Source organism: Rhinopithecus roxellana, chromosome 10, assembly GCF_007565055.1.
Source record: "Rhinopithecus roxellana isolate Shanxi Qingling chromosome 10, ASM756505v1, whole genome shotgun sequence".
Classification (NCBI taxonomy): Eukaryota; Metazoa; Chordata; class Mammalia; order Primates; family Cercopithecidae; genus Rhinopithecus; species Rhinopithecus roxellana.
Window position 1 is genome coordinate 131,768,106 of NC_044558.1, and position 14,318 is coordinate 131,782,423.

The window sequence follows — 14,318 nt, forward strand, 5'->3', positions numbered from 1 at the left end:
AGCCAAGATCGTGCCATTGCACTCTAGCTTGGGTGACACAGTGAGACTCTGTCTTAAAAAAAAAAAAAAAAAAGAAAGAAAGAAAGAAAGAAAGAAAAAGAAAAAAAGAGAGATCATTTGGAAAACTCCACTGCCTACCTCCTGTGAGAAATGAACTCAAATACACAGTAAATTACTTCCAACTTTTCTTAGGTCTTTTTAAAGTAAGTGGTAGTTGCTGCTTCTTATTTCATATTATTATACTTTAAGTTCTGGGGTACATGTGCTGAATGTGCACTGTTTGTTTCATAGGTATACACGCACCATGGTGGTTTGCTGCACCCATCAACCCATCATCTACATTAGGTATTTCTCCTAATGCTATCTCTCCCCAAGCCCCCCCACCCCCTGACAGGCCCGAGTATGTGATGCCCCCTACCCTTGTGTCCATGTGTTTTCATTGTTCAACTCCCACCTATGAGTGAGAACATGTGGTGTGTGGTTTTCCGTTCCTGTGTTAGTTTGCTGAGAATGATAGTTTCTAGCTTCATCCATGTCCCTGCAAAGGACATGAACTCATCCTTTTTTATGGCTGCATAGCATTTCCATGGTGTATGTGTGCCACATTTTCTCTATCCAGTCTATCACTGATGGGCATTTGGGTTGGTTCCAAGTCTTTGCTATTGTGAACAGTGCCACAATAAACATACATGTGCATGTGTCTTTATAGTAGAATGATATATAATCCTTTGGGTATATACCCAGTAATGGGATTGTTGGTCAAATGGTATTTCTAGTTTTAGATCCTTCAGGAATCACCACACTGTCTTCCACAATAGCTGAACTAATTTACACTCCCACCAACAGTGTAAAAGCGTTCCTATTTCTCCACATCCTCTCCAGCATCTGTTGTTTCCTGACTTTTTAATTGCTGCTTCTTTAAACAGACTTGGGGATGGGTGCAGTGGCTCATGCCTGTAATTCCAGTACTTTGGGAGGCCAAGGTGGGTCGCCCGAGCTCGGGAGTTCAAGACCAGCCTGGGAAAAATGGCAAAACCCCATCTCTACCTACATATGTGTGTGTGTGTGTGTGTGTGTGTGTGTGTGTGTGTGTGTGTGTGTATGCTGGCTGTGGCGGCGCAGGCCTGTGGTCCCAGCTACTTGGGAAGTTAAGGTGGGAAGATGGTGTGAGCTTGGGAAGTGGAGGCTGTGGCGAGCTGGGAATGCACCACTGCACTCCAACCTGGGTGACAGACCTAAGACCCAGTGTCAAGAGGTAGAAAAAAACAGACTTGGTAAACAACCATATGTCCAGTGCAAAGTCTAAGTATGTGGAGTGTGGGGATCATTGAAATGGAATTTCTTCCAGTAGTTATTCTAGAATATGTTTAGAATATGTTCCTACAGTTGTTCCCTATCTCATTCTCTTTCTATTCACTTACTACAGCACTATCATATTTTTTATAAAACACCAATCTTATCGTGTTGTGTCCCTGCTCCAAAATGACCAACTTAAATGACCTTCAAGATAAAGTCATTCATTCATTTATACAATATTTCAATGTGTACGATATGCTAAATTCTGTGTTAGGTGAATTTAGCATTCTTTAAAGAAATTTAGTTTTCTTAAACATATGCAAGGTATAACAGGCAAATGTGTTGAAGTTGCAACTGTATCACCACAATAAACATATTCTTATTTTAAAACTGATATTATTTTTGGTTGACAAATCATAATTATATTACATTTATAAAGTAGAATGTTATATTTTGATATATGCATATGGGTATATAGATATGCACACATACACAGATATCAAAATGGATATATATAGATATCTATATATAAGTACATATAGATATAGATTCTTAAACCATGACTAAAGGAATATTGAAATTATTTATTTTTAAAATTAAGGTGACTGCCACTTGTAACAGATATGCTACTGTCTGAAATATTTCCAGATGCAGTTCCATATCATGTAAGTCTTATTCTTGCTGTCCCTAGATTAATGGCCTTTATCCTTTCAAGAAGAGGTCAGCCACCATCTAGAACAAAGGGGCCACTAATCAGCTTGGAGTTTCAGAGCTAACCTTTGGAAATCTTAGATAACAAACTTGAATGGCAGAATTTGAGAGTAAAAAGCAGTGAAGATCTCCAAAATATGTCCCTTTACAAAACAAAAGCAAAATGCAGATCATAAACAGCCAGTGTGGGAGCTCTCACACACCTAGGGAGGAAGAGGAGAGAATTTTGGGCAAAGAAAGAGGTAGAAAAGGGATGAAGAGCTCAGAGGTGGGGTTCAGGCTTTCTTCATATCGGTATTAATATTTGGCTTCCAGGGCAGTGGTGCAGAAGCCTATGAGTGGCACAAAGGAATCCATGGCCCTGTGGGCTGACAGTCCTCTTTCATGGACATTTCTTGATGGCAGGAGTTGAGGGTGGTAGTGAGAGCACAGGACTGCCTGGGAATCCCTGTTTTTGGTATTGTATCCATCTAATCTGGTGAGAGAGAAATAAAAAACCACTGCTAAAGGAAGGAAAACATCTGGATTGACTGAGTTAGAGTTGGTTATTTATTCCTCGCACATGTGTAGGGAAACTGAAAAGTACTGTGATCTGTTCTGCCCTCTCCACACCACCATACACACACACACACAACACACACACATTCACATGCGTGCACAAAACAGAGGAAGACTGAGGAAGCCCTGGGATGGGGAGAAAAGGGGAACCTCAAGTCCAAAGGAAATGGTAGGTCAGCAACAGATTCACTGGCTCAAAGTCCAAGTGGGGCCAACTGCATCATCAGCTGATTCAGCAAGGACAGAGTCCCTCAGGGTAGAGACCAGATTAGGGTGCAGAATCCAGGAAGGACACAGAGGTCAACTCAAGGATCAGCATGAATAAATGTGACAGCCCACACTCCCAGCTGTAGCCACAGTGATACAGCCTCCCCCAAAGATGGTTTCTTTAGTTGGGACAGAGGCAGAGCCTGCACTAGGGTGAGATTTGTGCAGCCCCTAGGGGGACACACAATTAAAAGAGGCATCATTGCTCTCAGGGCCCTGTGGGTGCAGGGTTGGCACCTGAGAGTGGTGTCTCTTTACATTTTGTATCCTAGGCCCCTCCTTCACCCCATCCTACTCCAGGGCCTGAACAGGGATATGGGAAAACAAATACACACAGAGGATTTGACACAGCTATTTTGTATTCACTTTTTATTCCCTTTCAAACTGCCCAGTAAGGTGGGGGCTCAGAAGTGAGAATAAGGCTGGGCACGGTGGCTCACACCTGTAATCTCAGCACTTTGGGAGGCCGAGGCAGGTGGACCACCTGAGGTCAGGAGTTCAAGACCAGCCTGGCCAACATGGTGAAACCCCATCTCTACTAAAAATACAAAAAATTAGCTGGACATGGTGGTGGGCACCTGTAATCTCAGCTACTTGACAGGCTGAGGCAGGAGAACTGCTTGAACCCAGGAGGCGCAGGAGGTTGCAGTGAGGCAAGATCATGCCACTACACTCCAGCCTGGGCAACGAGAGTGAAACTCTGTCTCAAAAACAAAAAAAAAAAAAAAAGTGAGAATATATTATGAAAACAGCTCTATTTTTCTTTGTGTATTAAAGTGGATATATTTTGACCCCATTAGGTATGTCTCAGAAATTATTACACTATTTTATCAAATATTTCCCTATTTAAATTACTCCAACCGCTATTAAAAAGTCTTTTCTTCTTTCCACCTTCTTTAAGTATATCAGGTCCACTTCTTCCCATGCTATTGAAAATTGCATGTTATCTCACTCAACATACAAAAGGAACCAAGCACTTCAATTTCCTAAGATTCAATAAGAAAGATGACCACTTTTAAGCCCTGCCAGCCTAAAGCGTACTTCCTAGCATCCTCTTCTGAAGTCTGCCAAAAAGATGCACAATCTAAAATCTAAAACTGTCATAAATCTGAGGTACTATGGCAACTTGCCTGATTTAAACTTTTAAAATGTGCGTCATTGCTCCTTTTACAAATTCCAAGAACTTTCGCATTTTTTTATCTAACACAGAGGTAGCAGGGTACCGATGGAGGTAGCAGTATTGCATTGGAACCCACAGCTGGAATCCATGGGCCATATCTCTGGGGTCTACCAGTTAGCTGAAAGTTCTTGGATAAATCACTTGATCTTTCAGGGTATTACATTAATTACATGAAAGAGCTGGTCTATACAACCTCTAAAGTTCCATCCTGCCCTAATATTTCTATCTTAAGTAGATGGTAACATCTGATGGCATCTTAAACCTGCAAATTCATGAATATAGGCACCAAAAAGCTAAACAATTTACCAATCGTGGTAGGAGAACTGGTAGCATGGAGAGACAGAGATGGTAAGTGAGACTCAGATGGTCAATAATAATCATAAGAGCAAACATTTAGATATTTTATAGTAGCTCCTATGAGTAGGCAATGTGCTAAGCATTGTCATGTGTTACCTGGCTTAATTCTCAGAACAATGCTATGGGAGAGGTACTTTTTTTTTTTTTTTTTTTTTTTTTTTTAACAGAGTCTCACTCTGTCACCCAGGCTGGAGTGTAGTGATGCAATTAAGACTCACTGCAGCCTTGATCTTCCAGGCTCATGTGATCCTCCCACCTCACCCTCCTGAGTAGCTAGGATTCTAGGTGTGTGCCACCATGCCCAGCTAATTTTTTGAATTTTCTTTGTAAAGATGGGGTTTCCTCGTGTTGCCCAGGCTGGTTTTGAACTCCTGGTCTCAAGCGATCTCCCACCTCAGCCTCCCAAAATGTTGGGATTACAGGCATAATCTCAACATGGCCCCACCAGGCCAGCCATCTTCTGCCCTAAACCTCTACCTTTGACACATTTATCCTCTTACAGATGTAGATTTGTCACGTTCCGCATCATTCATCTGACTGAAAACCAATATGCCAACTGCAGCCCATACTGTCCTACAGCAAAAGCACACTGCTCTTATCCATTGGAATATGGCTCCACAATCAAAAGTTTAATTTTTGCTCCTTTCCAACAGACACTGATAGGGAAAGGTACTTTTATTATATTCATTTTATAGATGAGAAAACTGGCACAGAGAGATTAAGAAATGTGCTCAAGGCCGGGCGCGGTGGCTCAAGCCTGTAATCCCAGCACTTTGGGAGGCCGAGACGGGCGGATCACAAGGTCAGGAGATCGAGACCATCCTGGCTAACATGGTGAAACCCCGTCTCTACTAAAAAATACAAAAAACTAGCCGGGCGAGGTGGCGGGCGCCTGTAGTCCCAGCTACTCGGGAGGCTGAGGCAGGAGAATGGCGTGAACCCGGGAGGCGGAGCTTGCAGTGAGCTGAGATCTGGCCACTTCACTCCAGCTTGGGCGACAGAGCGAGACTCCGTCTCAAAAAATAAATAAATAAATAAATAAAATAAAAATAAAAAAAAGAAATGTGCTCAAGTTCACACAGTTAGAAAGTCTTCAGCCAGCTCTGCTCCCCCTATTCATTGCATCCAAAAGAATTCAATTAAAACAAAATGAAAAGTACATGACAAACAAAATTCTAGAATCACTGTACATTACAAATATTTAACATAACTATTTCTGAAACTAAAACTAAGTAAGAATGCAGAAAAACATTATTGAAAATTTATTTTCATGAGGTATCAGTGCATAGATGCAAAGTTGAAATTGGAAGACATAATCATGTGTTCATTTTATTCTAAAGATAAGAAAAATGAGTTGACTTAGGGCAGTGGCAGGACTGTGCCTGGAACCCAAGTACCCTCTTTTCCATCCCTGTGCTCCTTCCACTGTCTTCCTAATACATATTTTTGGAAAGACAATAGGGGTTGAGAATACAGGCTCTGAAATTAGACTGCTTGGTTTGAATTCCTGTTCTCACTTACTAGCTGTGTAATCTCATGCCTCAGTTTCCACATCTGGAAAGTCTGAGAAACAATAATACCTAAACTGCATGTGGTTGTTGCGATCCTCACATCAAAACTTAGTACCATCCCTGGTACCCAGTAAGCCCCTAATGAGTACTGGCCTTCATTATTACCACAATAGCAATAGAGCATTTGAAAAATCAGAAGGTCAAAAGATCAAGAGCTACTCAACAGCTAGGCAAGGAGAGCACAAAAGGCGTGTAAATCACATATGAGATATTCCAGACTTTTCATGTAAAAACTCCATTCCTTACTCACCTAAGCACACCATGTAAACAACAGAGGTAAATAAATTGTTGTGGGGACTAGAGATGCGGAAATCCTAAAAGAAGTAATTTTACTGGCAAAGTTATAGGTAGAATTCCTAGCTTCCAGCCTTAGCTTTATCATTGATAGTTGAGCTGTGGAAAGTCAAATTTTGTCTTTGTGTCTCAGTTTCCTTCTTAGAGCTTCCCTCTTCAGGGATACTTTTCAAAGTTTCCCAAATTTCATGAATAACTGGGGTCTAAAAGGAGATTCCATGTATTAATTTAAAAAATTCTAACCAAATGAACAATATACAATCTTGATTCCCAAAACTTTTTTTCGTTCCAGTTTGCATCAGATTTCCTGCCATTATTAACCTGGTTCTGATTATAGAAAAACATACACAATTTGCAATTCAAACAGCCTTTAATCTTAAAAGGGTTTTCATTGTGGAAGAGAGAACAAGTTCCCCTAGCTCTGTCCTTGGCATAGCCCATCACTTGCTCAAGGGATCTTAACTCATAAAGAAGGAGCACTGTATAGCTTTAAAATGACTTCATTCCCATATTTACATATTTTTAATAGGGCTATGATGAATCTCCTTCCGCTTGACTCCTATTTTGAGCTGTGATATTTTAATCTCCATTCTTGCTGCAACTTAGCAGATGAATGTGCAGTGTGACAGAGCTCAGAGGAAATAGTATAAATAAAGCAAAGTGGAGCTATGACATCTCACATTTTATAGCTTTTTTATTGTAGCCGAAGCATAAACAGAGCACAGCTGTGTTATACTTACCGCTGTGAGCACTCCCTCAATCCGCACCCCCTGTTGCTTTTAAAAAGACAGTGCTCTTATTCAAAAAGCTTTGGCTGTGGGTAACGTGGCCCCACCGGGCCAGCCATCCTCTGCCCCAAACCTCTACCTTTGACGCATTTCTTCCCCTTACAGATGTAGATTTGTCATGTTCCGCATCATTCATCTGACTGAAAACCAATATGCCAACTGCAGCCCATACTGTCCTACAGCAAAAGCACACAGCTCTTACCCATTGGAATACTCCTCCACAATCAAAAGTTTAAATATTGCTCCTTTCCAACATACACTGCACCCAAATAATGTATGCACCCTCTCTTACTAGGAGACAGGAAATTAGCTGAAAGTATTCAAAACAGTGCACTCTCTTAATGAGAGCCCGCTTTTAAAATGAAGAAGTTGTGTTTCTCACTTTCAAGTTAACTCTTAGTCATGTTTGAGTGAAAGCTGGAAATGCCAAAAAGGCCAGAAACAGTGAAAGTTAAAAGAGTGGTGTTGGGATGAACAAAATAACTCTACGTGCTAATGCAATCATCAGGCTTTAGGAATGTTTCAGGCTGGTTACGTATTTCAATCATTCTGAAGAAGACAGCATGACGGATAGCATGCACCCTCTATCCTCTAGCAAATGAGGTTATATAACATGGCTGCTTTGTCCAGAACAGGCACCTGATCTAATCCAAGCCAATCAGAGTCCTTCCTTAAGATATCTGATTTAAGGAGAATGGATAAAGCAGTGAGCTATAAAATTCCAGCGCTGTCATCAACGGTGACATTTCCTCCCATATGGAGAAATCTCTATTGCAGCAAGAAACAGTGAAGCCGACATTCAAAGTGACACAGAGACAAGAGAAAGGGATCAAGTCCTGACAAAGTGTGACTCCCGGGTTCCAAGTGTTCCTGAGGCCCAACTACATTCCTGTCCTTTCCCCTCCTTGGTTATTTGCCTTCCTTGTATTCCTTTACCCAACAAATTCCAGGCTTATTTCTTAAACTGCCTCAAATTGGATTTTTAGCACTTAAAAAAAAGTGTCTTAATTATTACAACTTCCAGAAGATTGTTATTTTTTTTTCTTCAGATGGTTTAGATTTATTCTTCGTTTTTCAAATACCACCACACTATTTATGGGACGGAGGGAAAACCCTCTGGGCTTGTAGAGGAATGTGTAATGAAAATTCAAAAGACACATGCATCCAAGTGAAAAGAATATAGGTGCATAGTAGCCTATACACCAGTGAAGTGAAATGAAAGACAGGAAGATTGATTTGCATCATCATTAACATGGAGGGAGAAAAGCACAAGAACACAATAACTGCAAGAACCACCTCCATTGACACACGTAATTGTTTCGAAACAACAGACCCAACTGGGCTAACATAGGGGCAAAGTTGGTATCCCAAGCTTCTCAGCTATCTATCCGCCCAAAGTTGCTCTTCTGCCAAGCTCATTGTTTACCAAGCTGCCAGCCCAGCCCAGGGATCTGATTAGCAATTTGCACTTTTGTGAGAGGATTAACAGAATTCCTTTGTTTTGATGTCGGATTATCAAACTGCATCTTTAAAGAGGTGTGACCTCATCCAGATTCATAAGCCTGCTCCCTTGAGAATGACTTGAATTTTACTCCACTTGCGCAACATATAATTTCATAAAGGAGTTACTGTCAAAACATGGTACTCAATTCTTGATGTGTGTGAAGAAGCACATTTGTAATGTAAATAACCTCAGAAGTTTTGTGATATTTTAAAATAACCCATCTGGTGGGAAAACAAGGATTTTCAACCCATTTGGTTCCAGCACTAGTAAATTAGTGTGCATCAAACTCATAGAACCCAGAGATAAACCCCATCTCTGGGCTGAGCCTCGTGTTGCTTTTATTTTCAAGGGCAAGTATTTTAATTGTCCCAGATATATATATATATATTTTAAAGGAGGGCAGAATGCATAAGTGAGTAAACTGAGGAAAACCAAAGAATTTGGCTGCAAATTGACAATGATATCAAATCATCTACAGCACAGTTCATATGAAAGAGGAAAATAAAATCAGAGTTTCGTATTTCTAACTGTATTCTGCAACAGTCAGTTAATCAAAAAAAGAAGTCCCTAAAATCTCCACCCAAATTTGAAACGAATAAAACTTCCAAGGGGGGCATCTATAGGACAAGATGCAACAAAGTAACCGCAGACTTTGCACTACTGTAATCCTTACTTAAGGGGTACTCCCAAGTAGAATGCACAAGAACAGTGTGGCCTGGGGAGGGCATGTATTACTAGTGTGAAGACCTTATCTTTGGAAGTATGTAAAAGTGCGGCCTGGCCATGGCAAATACCCAAAACGCCAGATACGACTGCAGATCAAGATGTGGCTTTACTCACTGACCAACAAAAAACCAAAACAATAAAAACACCCTGTTTCATAATGAGGAAATAAGTATAATTAAATATGTATATTTACTTTTAATATCAATTAGACGGTTACCCTAAAGTTGATAGATTTTAGAATGTTTTTTTCAGTTAGCAAACTTTCAATTATATAGTGAGAGTACTAGGCAGGCCCTGATAAATAAGACAGAAGGTGTGTTTGTCTGAAAGCATAGTACATACACACGTCTGTTACATCAATAGTTCTTAATGGGTGGTTGTCTGGATTAATTAAATCACATGGAAAATCGTTTTTAAAATACCCAAGTCACGTATTCCCACCTTTTAGCCAGTGGATGGGGTGAGAGTCTATTTTTCTAAAAAAATCTCAGTTAGTATTCGATGAATGCCTCCTTAAACAGCTCTCTCTTATATTTAGAAATTGCCCTTCTATGTGGATTATTTGCTAGCTTGCCTTACTCATAAAATTGGAGAAGTCTTTAAAAAGGTGGATCATGTCTCTTATGAGCCTCATACAGTGACCCACACATAGTTTTGTGTTCAAATATCAAGTTGGATAAATAAATTCAAAAGATGGTGGTTAATTAACAGGGATGTGATAGATGTATCATAGCAGAGAAAAACTTCAGGGACAGTAGGAATGAATACTAAAAATAACTAAGAATTTGACTTTAACCCCAAAGCTTCCTACATGGAATTCAAAAAGAAAACAATGTGCATTATTTATGACTTCTCTGACCATAAATACAGAACACCAGCCAAAATCGGCCTGAGATTATTCACGTACACAACAAGTATTGTTCCATTTGTGAGGAACTATCCTGGGCTCTAGACATAGACCAGCAAACAAAACAGACCAAGTTCCTTGCCCTCACGCAGCTAATATTTTACTCAGGGAGACCAAAAATAAACAAGATAAATAAACATGTGCATATACACACATTAAGTTAGGGAAGTGCTAAGGAGGAAAATTAAAGTGAGGGAGAAAAGCAAGTGTTTGGTAGTAGACGGGAGGTCCTCTGTTAGAAGCTGCCATTTGAGTCAAGATTGGAAGACAGTGTCGGAATGAGTCACGCGGTTATCAGAGCAGAGACCACTACAGGCTGAAAGAAACTGCAGGAGCGCAAAGGCCCCAAGACAGTTGGTGGCTTCCACCACATAGGAGAAAGAGCAATGGGCAGTATGTTAGTGCAGGAGGGAGGAACATGGCAGAAGGGGAAGTCAGTGAGGAAAGGGGGTAAGGGCTGACTCTGCTCCTCAAGGGCCATAGTAAGGACTCCCCTGAGGTAGGAAGCCACTGGAGGGCACTGAGCACAGGATGACATCTGACTAATCTGATTTACACTTCCAAGGTTCACCCTGGCCACCATATGTGGGAAGACGAAAAACGGGCCAGTAGAGGAGAAGCCCAGTTAGGAGCCTATAGCCACAATGAGAAATTATGGTGGCTTGACCAGACAGGAAATAGTGGAGGTGATGAGAGGTGCTCAGATTCTGGAACTATTTTGAAGGTAGTTTTGTTGAAGTTAGATGTGGAGTAAAAGCGAAAGAGAAGAGTCAAGGATGATAATGAGGTTTTGGTTCTGAGCAATGGGAAGAATAGATTTACCCTTAACTGAAGAGGGAAAGACTTCAGGGAGGGCAAGTCTGAGGGACACATGAGGATATCAGTTTTGCATGTGCCAAGCAGAGCTATCAGGTAGTCATGTGTATACGTGTGTCTGGGGTTTAGAAAAGAGGTTGCCATGTAAAAGAAATGTATATCCCCAAATAAGATTTGTCCTAGCTCTGACCACTACAAGTGGCAGGTTTCAAATGAATATGTATGTATGTATTTATTGATTATAACTGATTGAGAATGGGGTCTCCCTATATTGCCAAGGCTGGTCACCAACTCCTGGGTTCAAGCTATCCTCTCACCTCTCCCTCCCTAAGAGCTGGGATTATAGGTGTGAGCCACCGCACCCAGCCCAAATGAGTCTTCATTTGAAAGATATAGCAGAACTGACAGTGTCTTTGATGATGGTCTTTAAAAACCACAACTACCTTTATGTAACCATTTGTTTTTAATAAAGACAATTCCTTAAAGTTAATTCTATACAGATAAATCATAAGCAACTAAATTCACTGTCCACATATGCAGTTACATTGGTCCTCCCTTAACCATGATTTTGCTTTCCGTGGTTTCTACTACCTACAGTCAAACACAGTCCAAAAATGTTCAATGAAAAATTTCAGAAATAAACAATTCATAAGTTTTCAATTATGCAACATTCTGAGTAGCATGATAAAACTTTCCTGCTGTCCCACACTCTGTCCTGCCCAGGACATGACTCCTCCCTTTGTCCAGCAAATCCCCACTGTCTATGCCACCTGCCTGTTAGTCACTTAGTAGCAGCTTGGTTATCTGATCCACCATCATGCTATCACCATGCTTCTGTTCAAGGAACCCTTATGGCAGCAGTCCCCAAACTTTTTGGCACGGTTCTGTAGAAGACAATTTTTCCATGGACTGGTTGGGGGGTACTGGGGCTTGGGGAATGGTTTCAGGATGAAACTGTACCACCTCAGATCATCAGGCATTAGTGATATAGTTTGGCTGTGTCCTCACCCAAATCTCACCTAGAATTGTAGCTCCCATAATCCCTAAGTGTTATGGAAGGGAACCTGTGGGAGGTTATTGAATCACAGGGGCAGTTATCCTCATGCTGTTGTCGTGATAGTGAGTTCTCACAAGATCTGATGGTTTTATAAGGGGCTTTCCCCCCTTTGTTTGGCACTTCTCTCTCACCTGCTGCCATGTAAGATGTGCCTCTTCCTCTACCGCCATTATTGTAAGTTGCCTGAGGCCTCTCCCGCCATGCAGTGCTGTGAGTCAATTGAACCTCCTTCCTTTATTAATTACCCAGTCTCAGGTATTTTTTCATAGCAGCATGAGAACAGACTAACACCATTAGATTCTCATAAGGAGTGCACAACCTAGATCCCTTGCATGCACGGTTCGCAATAGGGTTTGCGCTCCTATAAGAATCTAGTGCTATGGCTGCTCTGATAGGAGGCAGAGCCCAGATGGTAACGCTCGCTGACCTGCCGCTCACCTCCTATTGTATGGCCTGGTTTCTAACAGGTCACGGACTGATACCAGTCTGCAGCCCAGGAACTGGGGACTCCTGTCTTATGAGACCTCACAATGTGCCCAAAGCACAAGAATCATAGTGATGCGGGCAATTTGGATACGCAAAAGAGAAAGGGTAAAGTGCTTCCTTTAAAAAGTGAAAAGGTGAAAATTCTTAAGAAAAAAAATCTTATGCAGAGGCTGCTAAGGTCCACGGTAACAACTAATTTATCTGTGAAATTGCAAAGAAGGAAAAAGAAATTCATGCTCGTTTTACTGCTGCACCTCGAACAGCACCTCAAACGTTATGGCTGCAGTGCATGATAGGTGCCTAGTGAAGATGAAAAAGGCTATGAACTTTGGGAGTGGAAGATATGAATAGAAATCAGTTCCAACTCATGAGAATGTGCTGCCCCTCAAAGAATTGAGCTTAAATGAAGATTTCAGCAAGGGGTCTCCTGAAATGAGTAATACCAAACCATTTACTGGAAACAAGGGATGGTTACACAGATTCTGCAACACAGAAGGTCAATAGTAGCCTAACACTATGTCACAATACCGACGACATTTATCTCACTTCATCTCATCACGTAGGCTTTGTACCATCTCACATCATCAAAAGAAGAAAGGTGAATCTAGTACCTAAGATATATTGAGAGAGAAAGAGAGAGAGAGAGAGAGAGAGAGACCACATTCACATAATTTTATTATGGTATATTGTTATAATTGTTCTATTTTATTATTTGTTACTGCTGTTAATCCCTTATTGTGCCTAATTTCAAAATTAAACTTTATTAAGATATATATATGTAAGAGAAAACACAGTACAGACTGTCCCCAACTTACAATTCCACTTAGGAAGTTTCGACTTTATGATGGTGCAAAACCATTTTGTTTTCCACTTTCAGTAATCAATAAATTACATAAGATATTTAATCCATTATTACAACATAGGCTTTGTGTTAGATGGTTTTGCCAAACTGTAATGTAAGTTTTCTGAGTACATTTAAGGTAAATTAGGCTAGCTATGATGTTTAGTAAGGTAGGTTTACTAAACGCATTTTTGACTTAACGATATTTTCAATTTATAATGGGTTTGTCAGGACATAACCCCATTGTATGTCAGCAGCATCTGATATACAACTAGAGGTAAGATAATCCAGAGAAATAAATGTTAGCAACATCCCTGCACATGTGTGTCTCACACCTTTCCAGGTATACTTTTGGTTCTGAGGGTATATTGGGACGTCACGCTGAGTACATTTCAAATTTGATGTTTTGTCTTTAAGATATATATGGCAGCCGGGCATGGTGGCTCATGCCTAGGCTGAGGTAGGAAGATCACTTGAGCCCAGGAGTTTGAGACCAGCATGGGCAACTATAGTGAAATCTCATCTCTACCAAAAAAATTAGCTGGGCATGGTGCTGCATACCTATAGTCCCAGCTACTCAGAAGGCTGAGACAGGAGGATCAATAGAGCCCAGGAGGTAGAGGTTACAGTGAGCTGTGATCATGCCACTCCAGCCTGGGCAACAGAGCAAGACCTTGTCACACACACACACACACACACACACACACACACACACACAAAGAGATTTATGTGGCATTTTAAAAATAAATTTAAGGCCGGGCGCGGTGGCTCAAGCCTGTAATCCCAGCACTTTGGGAGGCCGAGACGGGTGGATCACGAGGTCAGGAAATCGAGACCATCCTGGCTAACATGGTGAAACCCCGTCTCTACCAAAAAAATACAAGAAAACTAGCCGGGCGAGGTGGCGGGCGCCTGTAGTCCCAGCTACTCGGGAGGCTGAGGCAGGAGAATGGCGTGAA

At 41.1% G+C, this 14,318-nt stretch overlaps 1 long non-coding RNA gene across 1 annotated transcript in view; it reads right to left on the reverse strand.

Annotated features, from left to right (window-relative positions):
- The window catches only part of LOC115900028, a 303,884-nt gene that overhangs the window by 100,658 nt on the left and 188,908 nt on the right, over positions 1 to 14,318 (reverse strand). The window lies entirely within an intron of this gene.